This window comes from Pipistrellus hanaki (genome assembly GCF_964339955.1).
Source record: "Pipistrellus hanaki genome assembly, chromosome: 1".
NCBI lineage: Eukaryota > Metazoa > Chordata > Mammalia > Chiroptera > Vespertilionidae > Pipistrellus > Pipistrellus hanaki.
Window position 1 is genome coordinate 171,428,771 of NC_140503.1, and position 19,612 is coordinate 171,448,382.

A 19,612-nucleotide genomic window follows, 5' to 3' on the forward strand; every position below is an offset into this window, starting at 1 on the left:
CACCCACTAGTTTAAAAATATTAACCAATCTATATTGTATATCTCAATAAATTAAACAATAAAAACATCGTTTTAACATTGTTATCGTATATTTTTGTTATATGTATCATTATCTATTGTAAAGCTTAACAGAGCCTCCTTCACTGTCAAGAAAAATTATCTCCAGCATTTTGAAGACAGTTATAGCAGATGCAGAACATCTTAGAGGAACAGAGAAAACAAATTATATTTTGGCTAAGAAAATTATATTTTCTTATATTTTGTGTCACAGAATTATATTTTGACACAGAAAAGTTGCTGATAAGACTAATAGCTTGTTCTTCAGCTGCTCTTTTACATGAACTCTTTTTGCTGAGATAGAAGCAAAGATTAATTAGTTATATTGATGCTCTTTGTTTTCTCAGCTAAAAAGGTGCAGTCCCCTTCAAAACAATACATGATAGGAGAAAATGGATTTGCAAATGACAATAGCTGTGTTTATCTGCTAACTAGCTCATTCACTAGTTTAATAACAGTGGTCAGTCTATAATGTACTACCCAGTTAATTGGCCAATAAAAGGATTGCTCTAGCAATACAAAGATAAGCTATGCTTTCATAAATTAATCATTACCATTCATGTGCATCCATATATATATATATTATGGTTCAAGCAGGGGGATATTTAAAAAATGATAAAAATCATCCATGACTAGCCACGCTGGCACTATACTTCTTTAGCATAGTCATGCTTACAGCCATCACATGCCTCATTGTTATGATACTGACGTGTACAGGAAAGACTATGGAATGGTTTGTTGGCTGGTAAAAATGCCTGTGGCCATGTTACTATTTTACTAATTGTGCAATATAACGTCTGCTGTGAGTTTCAGAGCCACAAATATATTCCTTCTGACTTTGCTGTTCATTGTGCAGAAGGTCACAGGGAGTCTGACTGCCCTGATCTCAGACACAAAGAGGGGGATACATCTTTGAATACATTTTCTTCATACCATAATTTAGCGCAAAAGGATTACAGAATGCAATTTATGACTTCTGAAAAACCGAGACACAGAAAATGAATATTTGAATGAAAGACAAACTTTTGCTCTAAGAGCCTTTTACCCCCTCTCTTAGAGATCAATTAATTCAAACAATGATTGTGCTTTTTATCCTACAACTCTAAGAATTGCTATCAAAGAAAAGCTTAAGTACATGCAATACTCCGTTTGATAGAGTCCAATGTTTCATTCTTCCTTCTTTCCCTGTCATTCTTCAAATATCTACTAAAGTGTAAGTAATATAATGAAATTTGATGGCACACACTGTTTATGCTCTCTGAGTAGCCTGAATGGAAGATATTAACATAGGAAGCATATTCTTATAGTAATCTTTTGATATCATTAGGTTGATATATATTTATCTTCTATTTACATAGCCTTAATCTCTGGTTTTCTATAAATTCTAGTTTATATTCATAGGATTTTAAACAATTCAGCATTAGGAATATATAATCCTAAGTATATATACCATAAGACATGTAAAAAGATTTACTAGTATTTTAGTTTAGAATCTAGATTTTGGTTTAAAAAAAAATCATGAGATTCTGTTAAAGTGAATCTGACAAATCTTAGCCCTCCAGTTATACCTTGATTGAGGAAGACTCTGTTTTTCTTCAAAAGCAAGAGTATAATTAATATTTCCATAAAACATGAGTATAAAATAAAACATGGTATTATTCAACCAGATTAACGTTTCATTAGTGAGAATTTCACTTTTTAAAGGCTGTATAATAAGAACAGTTTAACCTCATAGTAAGGAAGCTTTTACTTCATTATTGTTACCCTTTTATTTTTGGCTAAATTGCTCTTTCTAGTGAGTAGACAAAAAACTGATACTATATAGTAATTAACTTATAATATTATTTTATATAATATTCATATAATGTTATTCATATAATATTATTATATGAATTCATATAATATTATGCTACAGCATTATAATCTATTGACCCGAAACAGGGTAGATGCCATGGTCTCTCTAGTCTCAAGTATAGTGTGCCCCAACATAGAGGCTTTCTGGGGGTTACTGCTAAAGAGTGATTCAATTCTTGGCAGCCTAAGCCCACACTTCACTGTGGATTCCATCTTACATATCTGTTCAGATGAGCCATTGGATAAATGGATGCATAAGAACATTAAAAAGAACCTATTTGCTTACTTTATGGTGATTTTAAAGATTAGTTACATATACCTCCTTATACTTACCTGCTCTTCCTTCTTTTCACACATAATTTGAGAGCCATATGATTTAGGAATAGGTTTATGTCTTTTAATAATTCACAGTCTAGTGGAGTTGAGATACAAGTACACAAAAAATTCTAGCATAATATGCTAAGTGTTATGATGCTATGAGGGCACAGAGGAGAAACACTACTTTATCGGGATAGGGAAGGCAATTTAAAGAGTATACGTGACACAAATACACAGAGTTTTGCATACACACATGACAACACATTTTTGTTTGTTTCATAATCCTCACCTGAGATATTTTTTCCATTGATTTTTAGAGAATGTGGAAGGGAGAGAGGGTGGGGGAGGGAGAGAAAGTGAGAAATATCAAGATGAGAGAGACAAATCAATTGGTTGCTTCCTGAATAAGCCCTGATGGGGCTAGGGATCAAACCTCATGTCCTTGACCAGGAATGGAACCCATGACCCTTTGTTGCATGGGCCGATACTCTAATCACTGAGCAAAACTGGCTAGGGGTGAACATATTTAAAAATATATTATTCACTTTCCACGAATAAGACAATAATGATTCAGTGTTAGCTCATGTGCTTGTCTCTAGCATATGAAAGAAATATACTGTTTTAGTTTGTAAACTACTTAACTTTTTTTGAGAAACTATTGCTATTGGAGAATTGCATAGGTGGAATTTCTCTGTTGCTAGTGGGAGTGGGGTTCTTGGGGTACCACAGGAATAAGAATTTCTGGAGGCCCCCACGGGAGGATGAGATGTAGTGGAAAGCTTTCTTTTCATGAAGTTACATCCTTTGGTTTCCAAAGTCCCATTTCCCTTGAATCAGTCCTGGAAAATGTGGAGCTGGGGCTTTAGTAGAACTAAAAGCGAGGTCAATGTCCAAAGTTCCATTCCATGGTGGAGTTGAGTCTAGCACAGCATCAGGCTAATATTAGTCCATCGTCCATTGTGTGTGGGGAGTCCACATGGCTCTGGGCCATGTGGTGAGTGCAGAGGAGGGCACCCCTTGCAACAAGAGAGCTGGAGCCCACGAGGGGAACTCCCTTTGTTCGAGTTTATATATCTCAGATTTTGTGCCCTTGTAGTGGCTATGCTTATTTTGGCCAATGCCTTGCTCCCAGGTGTGAATGACAAACAATCACCTTTCTCCTTTCATTCAGACCTTACTGGACATGTGTCTATTCTTTTTTTTTTTTGTCCAGTCCCTCCCCCCAGGATCTGCGGGGAACAGAGATGGAGAGTGCTAAATTGTAGCTTTCTGGTACAGCTGTACAAAAGGCATGCTTATATTGTCTGGCTTTCCCTTTGCTTCTTTCCTGTTAATTAATTAATTACTGGGTAAATTATAGCAGTATCTTTATGACACATACTTTTAATATATTAATGCTTTTCTAATCTCTACTATATTTTCTTTTAAAATTTATTTTTTATTTTTTTATTTTTTATTGTTTGAAGCATTACAAATAGTAGTACATGTGTCTCCCTTTTTTCCCCTTGACCTCTCCCCAGCCTCTCCTACACCCCCCCACCCACAAATGTCTTCACCTGCCTTCTCCCATGTCCCCCCCCCCATGTCTTGTATCCATTGGTTATGTTTATATGCATGCATACAAGTCCTTCAGTTGATCTACTGTATTTTCAATAATTGATTACAGTCAATACCGAAGGAAAACTTTCATTATATGCATGGTAGAGTGGAAAGTATGCCAGATTAGTTATAAAAACAAACAAACAACAAAGAAGAGTGTTCCTCCTGGTTTGGTGGTTCATAAATTATGGGATTTTGACCAAGTCATTCAACTTAAACCTCAGTTTCTTCATTGGAAACATGAAGAGGTTGAGTAAGATGGCTTTAGAGTTTCTTTCTAGAGTTAAACATCTGACTTTTCGAAATATTCAGATTTACATGAACACTTTTAAGTTAGAGTCTTAAGACAATAGTTTTTAAGTTTCCACTCCTAGAAAGTATTTATAAATTACTTACATTCTCTAGCTCCCTGTTACATCTGACTTGTCCTACTATTACACAAACAGTTCCCATCATACTAGCCATGACCTGTCAGACTGGTTCTGTTTAGATCATCAGTGATTTCTTTCTTCACCTCATCCAGCCCAGGAAGTTGCTGATAGAGCCTGGATGTATACACTTGACTGCAGACCTCCGTCTCCACAGGACTCTTCCTTGCTGGTCAGAAATGCATCGGTGAGTTCCTTTTTTTTTTTTTTGGTCTTAAATTAGCTTGTAGTTTAAAATGAGACATAAACCACATCAAGAAATGTATAGATCTCTAGTTTATTTTGCGTAACATAGAAAGATACTTTTTATATTTAACATGAAATTACATCAAGAAATAGATTTCTATTCTTTCCGTATTTCTGTTTCTTATTCTCTAGTGTCCTGTCCAAAATGTTTTTCTAAATACTTTCAGAAGAGTTCAACAACAGATAAAGGTACATACTGCTTGAACAGCTGTCTTTTAGTTGTTTTTTTTTGTTTGTTTGTTTGTTTGAAGAAGAAAAGAACAAGTTTTTAGCTTGGGCTAAAAGGACATGTTTTAGCTTTGTCTTATTGAGAAAATACTCTTATTTTCAAAGGCATACATGATAAAGAAATAGGAAATCATGCAGATCCAAATTACATTTATTTATATAAGTAAATAGTTTAACTTTAAAAAATTGTACATGTCTTAAAAGAGTGAGTAATAATTTTAAAAGGCATTATGACTAGACTATTCTAGCTGGATTTAAAAAATAAATCTAATGATGTACCTGCCTGAAAGAAGTTGTTCTCTAATAGGTTAATCATAATTACTCTGGGGTTGTTTTCTTTCAAAGATAGAAATGAAACATTATCCAGGTTTCCATGTATAAATCTGGACTCTGAAAATAATTTTATCTTCAGATTAAAATTTTATTTTCTCTGGTTGATGTATTGGTATATCTTTTATTGAGATTTATTTCTACTTTGAGAAGAGGGCTCTGTCATCGATAGAGAGTTCTACATACTTGTCATGAGAAGTTAAATACTCTTCTACATATGTTCATGGAAAAACTAAGAGCTAAAGACACTACAGATTTAGTCAGATTTTTCAAGACTCCCTGCCTTTGCATGTATTTCTCTCTGGTCCTTGATGGTTTTATGTCTTATACTTTTTGCCTGCATTGTCTTTAAGACTATTACCATATAAAGTAGTGTTTTATTTAAAGTTAGAATATCTATCAAACTCAAGATATCCAACATATTTCAGATTTGTTCTATGTTGGGTCTGAGTGAGTCTGGGATTTGTGTAGAGGAGCTATAAGGAGGGCAGAGGGGTATTAGAATGAATTTTTCTATGTATAGTCTCTAATTTGAAGCAAAAGATGTACCTACTTAAGTCCTGCTTTAGAGGAGATGGAAGTACATCTCAAGAAAAAAAAGAAAAATGAATAAAATACAATCCTGATCTAAAAAGTGGAGCCTATCATGTCTGAGTTGACCTTGATGATGTTAAGAGAATGGACTAGAGTGAGAAGGGGTTAAATTTACTATGCACATTTAATAGAGTAAGTGTACCAACAGCAATGCTTGCATGAAAGAAATATGATTGAAATACTAGGATATATGCAGGCAATTTATCTTTAAGAACATTGATTCATAACTGGGAAGTCATATAAGAAACAGATGGAGGATTTTATTGAATGGCACATTCCTCTTTAGTCAAATTTCTGATAGCCCTCACCCCTACTCTAGTTGTTCTAAATGAGAATCACTATTTTTTAATTTAAGGGTAAGAAGAAATTTAGACCATGTAAACATTCTTTATGCTGCTGTTTTCCCCAAATTCTTATTTTATACTGATTTTTGAGCATGAAGAGAACATGTGAATTTTATGAGCAAACACCCATAGCAGAAAGTTAAAGAAAAACTTCATTAAGAATAAGTTTATAGGGAAGAGATTTGGGTAGAGAAGAATCTTCTTATTAATACATGGATGGCCAAAGGTAGGTTTACAGCTATGAGTTCATGAAAGTTTATTCATTTATTATTTATTAATTATTGTATTGTTTTCCATATGAGCAACTGTAAACCAACTCTTTGCCCACCCTGTATATATATACTGATGATGAGGATGAATGCTGACTGTATTCACCAGCAACCACTGATAAGAATTACAGGTCAGCAGACAAAATTTATAAACATTAATATTTATATATATTTTGCTGAAACCAGTTTGGCTCAGTGGATAGAGCATCGGCTTGCGGACTGAAAAGTCCCAGATTGGATTCTGGTCAAGGGCATGTACCTTGGATGCGGACACATCCCTGGTAGGGGATGTGCAGGAGGCAGCTGGTCGATGTTTCTCTCTCATGGATGTTTCTAACTCTCTATCCCTCTCTCTTCCTCTCTGTTAAAAAAAAAATCAATAAAATATATTAAAACACATACACACACAAATATTTACATACATTTAAATAGATGAAGGTGAAATGAGTCATATGTAAATTAAACATCATGGACAACTTTAATTTTTACTCATGCAATATGACTGTCTCTCAGTATGTGGCCCATGAACCTCCTGCATTAGATTCACTGGATGCTTATTAAAAATAGAAACATCCAGTTCTCCTTTAAGAAATTCTAATAAATCTCTGGTTGAGGCATGTAAAATGTATTTTTTAGAAGATACACAAGGTAATTCTTATTTGTACTAAAAGTTTGAGAAGAATTGATACAGTGTAAAGCCATAAAAAAAAGAAAGGAGATGGTAAGATATAAAGAAATTAAGGCAGAAATGAAATTGGTCATCTTTTAAAGAGGTAGCCCTTTTTAAAAATTTAAATTGGTGTAATTATATCCTAATGGGAGGTGCTATTTCCTTAGTCACCTTTCCCTTGAAGGGAAAGAGCACTCATTTATGCAACGTAGTAGTGATGATTAATGAGGAGAAGATAATTTAAGGAGACATGGGAAGCAGAAGAGAGGCTCCTGGCATTATTTGGGTAGTTTGTGTCAAACAGGGAAGGTGGTCATTTTCAAATTAAAAATCTCTTTGTTTATAGGGAAAACCTTTATACAAAACACTTCTAGTAATATTCCCCCCTGAGATTAGTCAATAGATAGTGATGCTGAAGGGCCACTGTATTGAGAGTTAGGTCCAAGGTTGCTGTACGATCGTGCTCCAACTGTTTAACCCTGGGCCTCACTTCTCTTTCAGCTGAGATCAGTCCTGGTCCCTGTAACAGCTTGTAGTGAGTTCTCATTGTGTACTCAGTTTTGTGTGGAGGGAAACTATCTGCTGAACATCTATTAAGTATCATACACTTTGTAAAATGATACCTTCATTAATTTGAACAATACGTTGAGAAGCAGTCATTTGTGATCGCAGTTTTCAAAGATGAAATAACAGCGCTCAGCTTGTCCAGGGTCAGCTAAGCGTTGAAACTAGAATCTGACCTTGGCCTTTCTGGTTCTAAAGCCTACACTTTTCTGTTGTAACATATTGTCTATCAGGTGTGGGGACCTAAGAAAAAGAGTTTCTGGAAAGTTTGCAGTCTAACAGAGAAATGGGAAACATGCACACATGCATATTCATATATGGAGAAAATGTGTGTGTGGGTAGGTATACCCGTACGTGCCTATACAATGTGTATGCAAAGAAACAGATCACATACAGATTAATGTGAAATAATGCGCATATATGCTTAAGGAGGAAGGGTTTAAAAACATTTTGAAGAGTGCGTGAACTGCCCTTATTTAATACTCTCCAAACTGTCTTTGTATTTAAATGAGAACATGACCTAACCTTCTCACCCTATCTCAAAGGCCATCAGTGACTGAGAGTATAGCGCTTCAGTTACATCATCCCTATTTTATAAAAATGATTACAACATTTGCTATTGTGTTAAAAATCAAGTTCATCTTAGTGCAGCATTTCACGGAGGAAATTCATCAGTCTATAGTAACTTTAATTGTGTAATAGACCACTGCTTTCTGCTTTCCTCCGAAAATATGCCATTGCTTCACTATAAAGAGGGAATGAATAGGAACATTCAAGAAGAAGTGACATTATTTGCCTGATACGTGCTTCAATATCAGCACAGAGGTTCATAGGTTTGTAGTGCCTGAGACGTTAGTGCTGGGAATGAGGTGAGTTGGGCAGTTGTGGAGCAGGTCTTCAAAGATGGTCAGTGCTGAGATGGGCACTCCGGCTGCATTTCTTGGCTTTGTCAGGGTTAGGGTTTAGAACTCTACTAAAAACTTCTCAAAGCAGACTTCTTTGGACATATTTTCATCAAAGATGGTGAATGAGAATTGTGATGAATGCTCTCCGTTTCAAGCCCAATTTAATATGTTTAGAAATGAGTAGATTAGAGATTAGGGAAGTTTTAAGAGGTGGAGAAAGAAAAACAGGCTGCAGAGAGACCTAGTCATGCCAGAACCCGCAAGCACAATCTTCTCCCAGGCATGTGTATCACCCGCAGGGTTGGGCAATTTCTGAGATTTTTAGAATACGAATTCTGAGGTGGTATTCCACGTACAAAAAGCTTCGGGAAATTCAAAGTACCATACAGTCATCATTAAATGCTATCTTGCAACTTTTCATCTGAAGTTGTCAGATGATATCTTTTTATTTTTTAAGCTGCAAAAGCTGTGGAAAGATTTAGCACTTTGTTTAAAGTCAAACTATATGTCAGTGCAGGAAAAAAAAAGTAATTGCTATCATTTGTTTCACATGTAGTATGTTCCAACTACTTTTCTAAAATACCATGCACATTTAATCTTTATAACAACTTATGATTATAGAATTATACCCATTTCATGTATGAGGAAACTGAGGCTCACAGGTACCATTATTTGCCCAAAGGCAATAAATGGCAGACCTGGGAATTAAGTCAGGTTTATCTGACACCAAACCTATGCTCTTATTACAATGCTATACTATCTTCACAATGACTCCCTTACCTACTTAGGGGGTTCTATTGCTATGCTGATTCAACTGTCCTGTGTGCTGCTTGGATTCAAAATGTGGATGTCCTTTTTATGATCCTCCCTAGACTATAATTACCATAGATACAGAGGAGGTCTCTTCCTAACCTGTTTACACTCTTTACTACATCCAGAATTATCAGAAAAGGTCCTTCAAGTAATAGCATAGTGACCTTTCTTTTTCCCTCTCACTTCACCTCTGAGGCTAGTAGATAGCAAGCATTGCTGATTGCATTCTATAAGGTAAGGGATACAACTTTCTAAGATTAGGTAATTTCATGTGGTCACAGGGATATTGATCATTAGAGATAGAATCTATTCTCCCAGTTCACCTGAATCCAATATTGTCAAGCAGAAAAGTTAAATTAACACAGGTGTTTACATGTCCCTGAAAATATTGTTATTATTATTACTATTACCATTTGGACTCATATAGAATTCTAAAGCTTATCAGGTCACATTTAGTAAAATTCAGAGAAGGTACATATAGTAAGAATACATTTATTAATATATAAGTATTTGTATATAATACTAAAGGCCCAGTACACAAAATTCATACAATTGAGAGGTCCCTCAGCCTGGCCTGCTCCCTCTTGCAGTCCAGGAGCCCTCAGGGGCTTAGGCCTGATCATGGGAGTGGGCCTAAGCTGGCAGTTGGACATCCTTAGTGCTGCTGTAGTGGTGGCAGAGGCTCCTGCCACCGCTGCTGTGCTGACCAGCCATGAGCCCAGCTCAGGGCTTCTGGCTGAGTGGTGCTCCCCCTGTAGGAGTGCACTGACCACCAGGGGGCAGCTCCTGCATTGAGCGTCTACCCATTGGTGGTCAGTGCACATCTTAGCAATTGGTCTTTCCACTGTTTGGTTGATTTGTATATTAGCCTTTTATTATATAGGATGATATGTTCTTTACATACAATTCCTAATATATATATATATTACTTGTTATCTATCAATAACCCTACGAGGCAGATAATATTAACATCATAATTTTACAGATAGGAATATCAAAAGTTAGGAAGACTGAGACTTCTACACTTTTGAGTCAGTGATTGATGGAGTTGGAGTTTGAACATACTTACTCTAACTGCAGTTCTATACTTTTTAGTACTCCCTGCTGCCTCCACCACACCATGATCCCTGGAATCACAAGTGATCCCTTGATTAAGCAGAGTTAACTTTCCTTGTTCTCCAAACAATTAGTTTAATCTTAGTGTCTCAATTTTCCTAATCAAGAGAATACCAGATATTGTAAATAATATATCCAAAATATTACAAACCAACCTTTCAATCTATACAATACATTGAAGCCATAGCTAAGCACTTGTACATATATTACTGTATTCAAAGCAAAGATAGATTAAGGTTTCATAAGTAAAGTTATAAATCCTTACACTAAACTCTACACTTCATGGCTGATCATTGGCCTGACTCATAGATTCTTAGAGCAAACAGGTGTAAAGGGTAATTTGCTCAGAGTCACCTATCTGTAAGAGGAAGAGCCAGGACTAAACCCAAGTTTCTGACACTACAGCCCAGGCCAATATCCACTAAGTGAGAAAATGGAAGTCATTTGTTTAAAGTCCCAGAGCTTTTTATGATGAGATCCTCAATGGAAACTTGATGTCCTGATTTATTAGTATTAGATGTATTACTTGTATTTCAAATTTATGCTGCAAGAGAATATTAAGTAAAAATATTTTTGTCATCTTCTCATATACAGAAATTGCATGAGATTAAGTATGTTTCTTGATGTCCTTTTTTCCCCCAAAGGTAGTTACATAAAAATAGTATTTACCTGATCGCAATTAACCTCTTTTGTACAATATATTGTAAATATATTAAATGTAGCTATGGGTGGCCAGAAATCTAGGGTAAAGTGGCTTTAGTGTATGAAATGTAATTTTATTTCAGTTTCATGTAAAACAAGTCTGAAAGCAGGCAGATGATGGCTGATAGGGAGGTTCACAAAGTAATTAGGAATCTTGGCTCCTACTGTCATGAGGTCCCGCTGGCATAAACTTATATCCTCCAAATCATGGTTCAATATGATTGCTGAGCTCCAAATAGCACTTATGTATTCTAGCTAGGACATGCACATCAAGATTCTAGCCATAGGAATAGAGATTCCATTAGTAGAAATTATTTAAAAGGAGACTCCTAGGGATAAAGGACACTATTCTATTTTCCAGGAGTCTCAGCCCAAAATCAAAGATTCTATTATTAAGGAAAAAGAACAAATATTTGGGATAGGCACCTGTGAGTTTCTACCATAATCATGTTAAATTTAAATGATGAGAAGAATATTATCATTCAAATGTTGTGGTAAACAGTAAGCAGGTAGCTATACGGGTTTGAAATTTAGACAAGTTATTGATTTGGTAGTATTGTTATTGATTTGGTAGCAAGTTATTGATTAAGGCAATGGACATTGGTAACTGAAAATACTTGGTTCTGTTGGATAAAAGAATACTTTTCTTATAATATTATATTAATTTGCATGGTAAATTCTATTCTATTATAACATGAAAAATATAAATCCCCATTATATTTAAAAAATAAAGACTATGAAAGCACATTCAATATCATACAAGTTGGGGGTTAGAAGATGCTAGAATTTATGATGTTGAATATAATAGATTTCTCACCTGAGAAACTTAGGATTTAAGTGAAAGGACTCAATCTTTAAATGAACGCTTAGGACTAAGACACAGGTAGTTAGTCTTCCAATTCAGAGTTATTTCCACTATATCATGCCAACTCTTACATGAGGTATCTAGACAAAGTCACAAGAAAAAACTTGGTAGAAAAACATCTAATAATGCAAAAAGTTAATGAATGAAAGTCTGTGTTTGTAGCTCAGGCTTCTCAATCATTTTTCTTGTGACAGACTTGCCATGGAATACTCACACATTCCTCATTAATTCTTATTTTTATTCCATATTTTTAAATGTGTATAATTCCCTATGATGAGCTGCAATGGCACTCCTTGTCAACATTTCTGTGGGAAACTGCTGCTTTTAAATAGTATTTACTCAGATAATGCCAACTTACTATCTTGAACTGGAAAGAGTTTGAGGAAAAGAAAACAAATGTATTAGTGGAGTTAAAGGTTAAATAGCTTAATTTTTAAGTCTATAAATGAATAACTACTTAATATTAAAAAAAATTGTTTTGTGTCCCATCTATCTATGATTGTAAATTTCTAGAGTTTAGTGTCAACTTAAATTTCCTATGCTGTACCATCTCAGGTTAGAAACTTAATAAAGACCTTGATGATAACACAGTGGAGATCAGAGACATTCCTTACTGTTGAATTGCCACTAATGCTTATATAAAACAAAGTCTGAGAATATCAGGCACTATCTTCACAACTTCCTGTTAAAGTAGGTGGGAGGAAAGATTATCACTGTAGTTTTATGGTTGGTTAAATATAGGCATGGTTAAGCTATGGGTTTTGCCTAAGTTAAAGTTTAATGAGAGGTAGAATTTTCTGTCATTCACAATATTTATTATAAACTTCCTACTGTATAAAGCAATACTATGTTTATTAAAAACTTACTACTGTAACAAGCAACACTGTTTTAATGTCTATGATTTCAATCATCTTTAGATACCTTGTGAAAATGCCATAAGGAGCCATTTCAATAATGATTAGACAAAAAATATGGAACTTGGTATCTGAATGATTTCACACTGCTGTTAATGAATAGTAATTGATGCCATTTGTTAGAATTGAAGGACATTCTAAGAGTATTATAAAACAAATTTTTGTTTCTGTACTAAGAATAGCTTAGAGAACATAGTTCATTACATTATATAGAACTAAAGGCCCGGTGCACACAATTCATGCACTGGTTGGGGGAGGGTGTTCCCTCAGCCCAGCCTGCGCCCTCTTGCACTCCAGGAGCCCTCTTTCAGTCCTTTCTCCTTACTGCCTGCCTGCTTGCTATTCCTTAGCACTGGTATGGAGGTGAGAGAGGCTCCTGCCACCACTGCTGCACTTGCCAGCTGTGAGCCCGGCTTCTGGCTGAGTGGTGCTCTCCCTGTGGGAGTGCACTGACCACCAGGGGACAGCTCCTGCATTGAAGGTCTGTCCTCTGGTGGTCAGTGCATATCATAGCCACCGGTCGTTCTGGTCATTCCGCCGAAACAGTTGCTTGGGCTTTTATTATATAGATTCTTTTAATGAGGAACTGAAAGAATTGTATTGCTTCTGAGCAACTGCTCAGTTTTTATCTTATGGTTGTCATGAAGACTGTACCTGCCCAAAGTTTGGTTGTTTGTTTCTTTGTCCAGAGAACTATAAATGTTGTGGCTTGACTTAAGGAAATGTCTACATGGAAATTATGAAATACAGTTTTAATTCTATTCCCATTTTATCTTTTCACTTACATTTGCTTTATCCTTTCATCTCTAAACTTAATACCATATTTTATATAGAATATATATATATATATATATATATATAAAATCTATATATAAAATCTCCTTATAAGCCACCTTCCAGTGTAGAACAAAGTAGAAAATAAGTAAAAACATCCATACTAAAAACAATGAGCTTCCCACCATTACATTGGCGTTTTAAAAAATAAAATGGAAACAGTTGTCTAGTAACTGTTTGTGAGGTGTTTGTGTAATTGTAGACAGGGAAGAATATGTTTTTGTAATTTTATTAAGGAATAATTTGTTTGTATTGTTTTAAAAAGTCAGTGAAAACATATAATCCAGGTACAGATATATAAACTTTAAGTTTGTCTTTTTTTGGTGAATCCTCACCCGAGAATATTTTTCCATTGATTTTTAGAGAGAGGGCAAGAGAGAGGAGGAGGATGAGGAGGAGGAGGAGGAGGAAGAGGACGAGGAGGAGGAGGAGGAGGAGGAGGAGGAGGAGAGAGAGAGAGAGAGAGAGAGAGAGAGAACCATTGATGTGTGAGACACGTTGATTGGTTGCCTCCAGCATGCGCCTCAACCAGGGCTGGGAATTGAGCCTGCAACCTAGGTATGTGTTCTTGACAGAAATTGAACCCAGGACCTTTCAGTTTGAGGGTCAACACTCTATTTATTGAGTCAAACCAGCTAGGGCTAAGTTTTTAGTTTTATCCTGGATATTTTTATAATTGTATTGTAGACACTATAAAAAAGATGACAGATCTCACCAATGCCTCTGGTAAGAAAAACCATCTGAAGGATTTGTGTGGATAGGACAAGGAGGCACAATCCTATGAGCTAAAGAAATAAGCTGTAGTTACACTTAAAAAAAATAAATTAGCTGAAACCGGTTTGGCTCAGTGGATAGAGCATCAGCCTGCGGACTGAAGGGTCCCAGGTTCGATTCCGGTCAAGGGCATGTACCTTGGTTGCTGGCATATCCCCATTAGGAGGTGTGTAGGAGGCAGTTGATCGATGTTTCTCTCTCATAGATGTTTCTAATTTCTCTCCCTCTCTCTTCCTCTCTGTAAAAAAATCAATAAAAAAATATATAAAAAAATTATATTTTAAATCTTAAGCACTGATGTAGGGAATTAGCAACATCATAAGGGACTATATTGTTACTTTATTGTGGTATCTTTCATTATGCTTTTGTCTAGATATTATAACATACATTCAGTGATCTCAAATAATATGTGTCTCCTGAAATTAATGTCCTTTTATTTGCATTTGTCACTTTTTGTACTATGATAGTACTTTATAATAGGTATATCAAGTCATTTTGAAAAATCACATATTTTAAACATAGGTGAAATATAAATATTAACCAAAGCTTCATTATTACATAAAGTGTCTTATGGAAATCAGGCTTACTTAAATAGCAATTATTCTTTACAATGTCTAACCTGTCTTTCTTTGTGTGTCATATTCCAAGTTCTTTTCCAAGACTATGGGAGACCAGAGTGCTTTAAGAGAGTTTAAAACCCATATGTGATACTGACAAATGTTTGATTAAATTTGTTTAGTCAGCTTCAATTCCCTCTGGGAACATTCCTTGAGCATATGTTCAGAGAATCCTATCTAATAAAAGAGTAACATGCAAATTAACCATCACCTTGCTACACCCACAAGCCACGCCCACCAAACAATCAGGAGTGAATATGCAAATAAACCCAACCAAGATGGCTACTGGCCACAGAGAGCAGGAGGAAGGCTTGGGTTTCCCCGGCAATGGAGGAAGCCAAGCTTTCCATCTGCCCTTGTGTGGCCTAGGCTCCATTCAAGGCTACAAAGTTTCAATGATACAAGATACATAAATCCAAACAAAAATGGCAGCAGCCAAGGACCTGGAAAGAGCTGATGTTTGGTTTATGCTACAGTTTCCCCCAGCAATGGAGGAAGCCAAGCTTTCCATACACCCTGGCCATCCCAAGCCTCTGTGTAAGGCTACAAAGTTTCAATTAGAGAAGATACATAAATCCCAACAGAAATGGCTGCTACTACGAAACAAGCAGAAGGCTTGGCTCTGCTCCAGGCTACAAAGTTTCAATTGTAGAAGATAAATAAACCCCAGACAGCAGGGTCTCTGCTTGGGTTGCCAGGAGCAGTGGCTGGCCTGAAAACAACCACAGGCCCCTCGCCCAGGCTGCCCCAGGCCGCCCCAGGCCCCAAGGGAACTCCCACTCTGATATGGGACATCCTTCAGGGCAAACCAGCCAGGCCTCTATCCTATCTAATAAAAGAGTAATATGCAGATTGACCATTACTCCAACACACAAGATCCTGCCCTCATGTGGACACAAGATGGCCACCACAAGAGAGGGAAGTTGGGAGGGACCAGGCCTGCAAGGGAGGGAAATTGGGGGTGACCAGGCCTGCAGGGAAGGGCAGTTAGGGATGACCAGGCCTGCAGGGGATGGCAGTTAGGGGCAAACAGGCTGGCAGGGGAAGAGTTAGGCATCAATCAGTCTGGCAGGGGAGTGGTTAGGGGGTGATCAGACTGGCAGGCAGAAGTGATTAGGGACAATCAGGAAGGCAGGCGGCGAGCAGTTGGGAACCAGCAATCCTGGATTGTGAGAGGGATCCCAGATTGGAGAGGGTGCAGGCTGGGCTAAGGGACAACCACTCTGCCCCCATTGCATGAATTTAGTGCATTGGGCCTCTAGTATAAAAATAAGTAAGGATTAGACCCTATCCTCAAAGAGTTCAGAATGCATACTTAGCTGTGATATTCAGAGATGAGGAGTGAACAGATTTTTTGAATCGGCTCTTAAATACCCACAGGCTTTTATGATGCAAGCAATGAATAGACTCTATGTGAGAACATTATTCAAATACTCAGAGGTAAATAAAAAACAATTGCTAAAGACTTAAGTGGCAAGAAGTCGCATTTCAATTTTTAGACAATATGGATATATTGCTAGATGAAAATAAAATTGACTTTCAAAAAGTTCTTTCTATTATACACACACACAACCAAATAGCCCCCAGCCCTTTCCAGTATTGGTGCACTGATCAAATGGGCCATCCTGGGGAAGTGTGAGCTAAGGGGAGGAATTCAGGTATGAGTGGGCCACCTTGGTAACTTGTTTTACATAAATTATACATATGCATATTAAAAAAGACTCTAAGTTACTCCACATAGGAGCAGCAGGAGCAAAGACAGAGAGCTTGAAAGTTCATGGGACAGAGTGGGAATACTAGGCTAACTGAGGCTGACTTGGGTTTCAAGCAGTGCCTGCCATTGGCATATCTCTTCTAGAAAGATAGCTTACTGTAATGGAGAATGATATGGAGACTGGTAGACCAGAGAGAAATCTATTGTCAAACTATAGAACAAGTTTTGGTGAGAATTGTCAGAACAAATTCAGTGACAATGGGATTAGCGATAAACTACATTAGCTTTGCTATGAAAGTGAGACTAGAAAAAAGAAAAGACCATTATAGCTTCCCAACGCAATTAGCATTGACTTGCCAGCTCTTGCTTAAGTCAATCATCAGTAAATTATGGCCCAAAGGCCAAACTTGCCTCACCACATGTTTTTGTACAGTGCTTGAGTTAAGAATGACTTTTACACTTTTAAATGGTTGAAAACAAGTCAAAAGAAGAAAAATACTTCATGGCAAGCAAAGGTTTGTAAAATTCAAATTTCAGTGTGCAGAAATAAAGTTTTATTGGAACACAGACATGCTCATTTGTTTGTGTATTGTCTTTGCCTCCTTTTGAGCTACAAAGGCAGAGTTGAATAGCTGCAACAGAGACTGTGTGGCCCAGAAAGCCTTAGTTACAATTTGGACACACAGAAAAGTTTGCTGACCTCTGGGTTAAGTGGTTTATAACAATGCTTTGGTACCACCAGCTTTATAGATATTGTGCACATGTTCATTCAAAATAGCTCAGCTGGACTGACCTGGTGAAACAGGTGAACTAAGAACATCCATGCTGTTTACCATCCTATATAGTAAAAGGCTAATATGCAAACTGTCCCCTCAACTGGGATTTCGACCGGGATTTCAACAATGGGGCAAGCTGGCTGGCCAACCTCCCATGTCCCCTCTCCCCACAGGCCCAGCCTGATCCGTCTGATCAGGGTGGGCTGGCTGGACTGCACCTGTGCATGAATTCATGCACAGGACCTCTAGTTACAGATAATGAGCAAAGAGTTGAAGATCCTCATCAATCAGTCCATGGTGGTGGTGTTGTGTAGGGGTTTTCTGGTAAACTTCCCTTTGACACACTGTGAGTTTTGTCTTCTCATTCCCTAGTATTTATCATAAAGTTTATTTGTTAGTTCCTTTTCCCTCCTTGTTTTTATTGTTGTTGTTTTGCATTTCTCTTTATTTTTTAAAAATTAGTTTTGATTGATTTCAGTAAGAGGAAGGGAGAGGGAGAGAGATAGAAACATCAATGATGAGAAAGAATAATTGATTGGCTGCTTCCTGCATGCCCCTATTGGCGGTCAAACCTCCAACTGAGGCATGTGCCCTGACTGTGACTTGAACCATGACCTCCTGATTCATGGGTCGATGCTCAACCAATGAGCCACACCAACTGGGATGCTCTTCTTTTTAGTACTCATTAAAAAGTGACAATGATAATGCAACTCTGGACATATAACTTTTCTTTTGGCAATTTTGGGCTTATAAAAATGTACCCATATTTTAACTGCTTTATTCACCTGCTGTATTCTTTGTCTAATCACACATGTCCCTAAATGGAAAAGAAAAAATAATAGAGAGAAAGAAATTTGATGCCACTGAAGCTATTAGAATTCAACCAGTCTATCTGAAGGTAATTTTATGGGAGGAACTTCAGATAAGTTTCAACAGGCCACAATGATGATTGGACAAGGGTTTATGTGCAGAAGGGGGTTAATTATATGTTTCCGTTGATATATAAAATGATTTTATTCCTCCATTTTAATGATTTTTTAGCACACTTATACCACATCTAATTTGGAGAAATTCAGTATTAAACCACTTGCTGAGAGAGCAACAAAGAAGTAATTAAGAAACAGGGTGAATCAGTTTGAAAAGCAATGCCATGCAGACTGGGAAGGGAAGAGTTAATGTTTTAAATTACAAACATCTCGGTAATGTGGTTATTACCATTATTATTAATAATTAAAATAATGATAATAATAACAGCCCTTGGTATTTGTACAATAATTTTCTACTTGGGAGCTCAAAGTAATACAATATTTTATCATTTTTTTCATCTTTACATAATTTAGGGGTTTGGGATTATTATTCCTGTTTTTCATGTGGAGGAAATAAGAGAGAATTGAATCTGCTGGTACAAGAATGTACAATAAATAAATTGGTGGTGGTGCTCAGCAATACACTCTCATTTATTCAAAGAGTTTTTGCTGGTTTCTCTTTTTTCTTTGTCCCATGCTACCTTTCTTATCGCATTCAAAGGCACCAGAGACCATCACTGAAATAGCTGTAAAAGGTGGGGGTCAGGAAAGGTGGACACCCAGGTAACTTTGGGCACAATAGTGACAGAAGTTTCATGAACAGGCACATAATCATTCTCATTATCTTTTGAAATTCAACCCCCCTCTCTCTTTTATTTAATCCAAGAGCTATGATATTTCTTGTTAGAAAAAAATCCACCACAACACAAAAAAGCATATTAAAGGTTTCTTATTTCTGTTATTCCACTTCTTACTATTTATAATTTTTGTCTCTTTCTATATATTTTGCAATGCACAAGTATATACGGTTTTACTTACAGAAACTAAACACAGAATGCATATTCTCCTGCAACATTTTTTTTCATTAAAATATATCACTGACCTTGTGTATGTGAATACATATAGCGTTACCGTATCAGTTTAATGACTGCTTTGTTTTACTTTTCTGTCTTCATAAAAAGTTATCATAGAATAGAACTTCTGTCATATTTCACAGTTCTAGATAGGGACCATGCACTTTTATAGCTTTATCATGTTTCCTTCTATTATAAATTC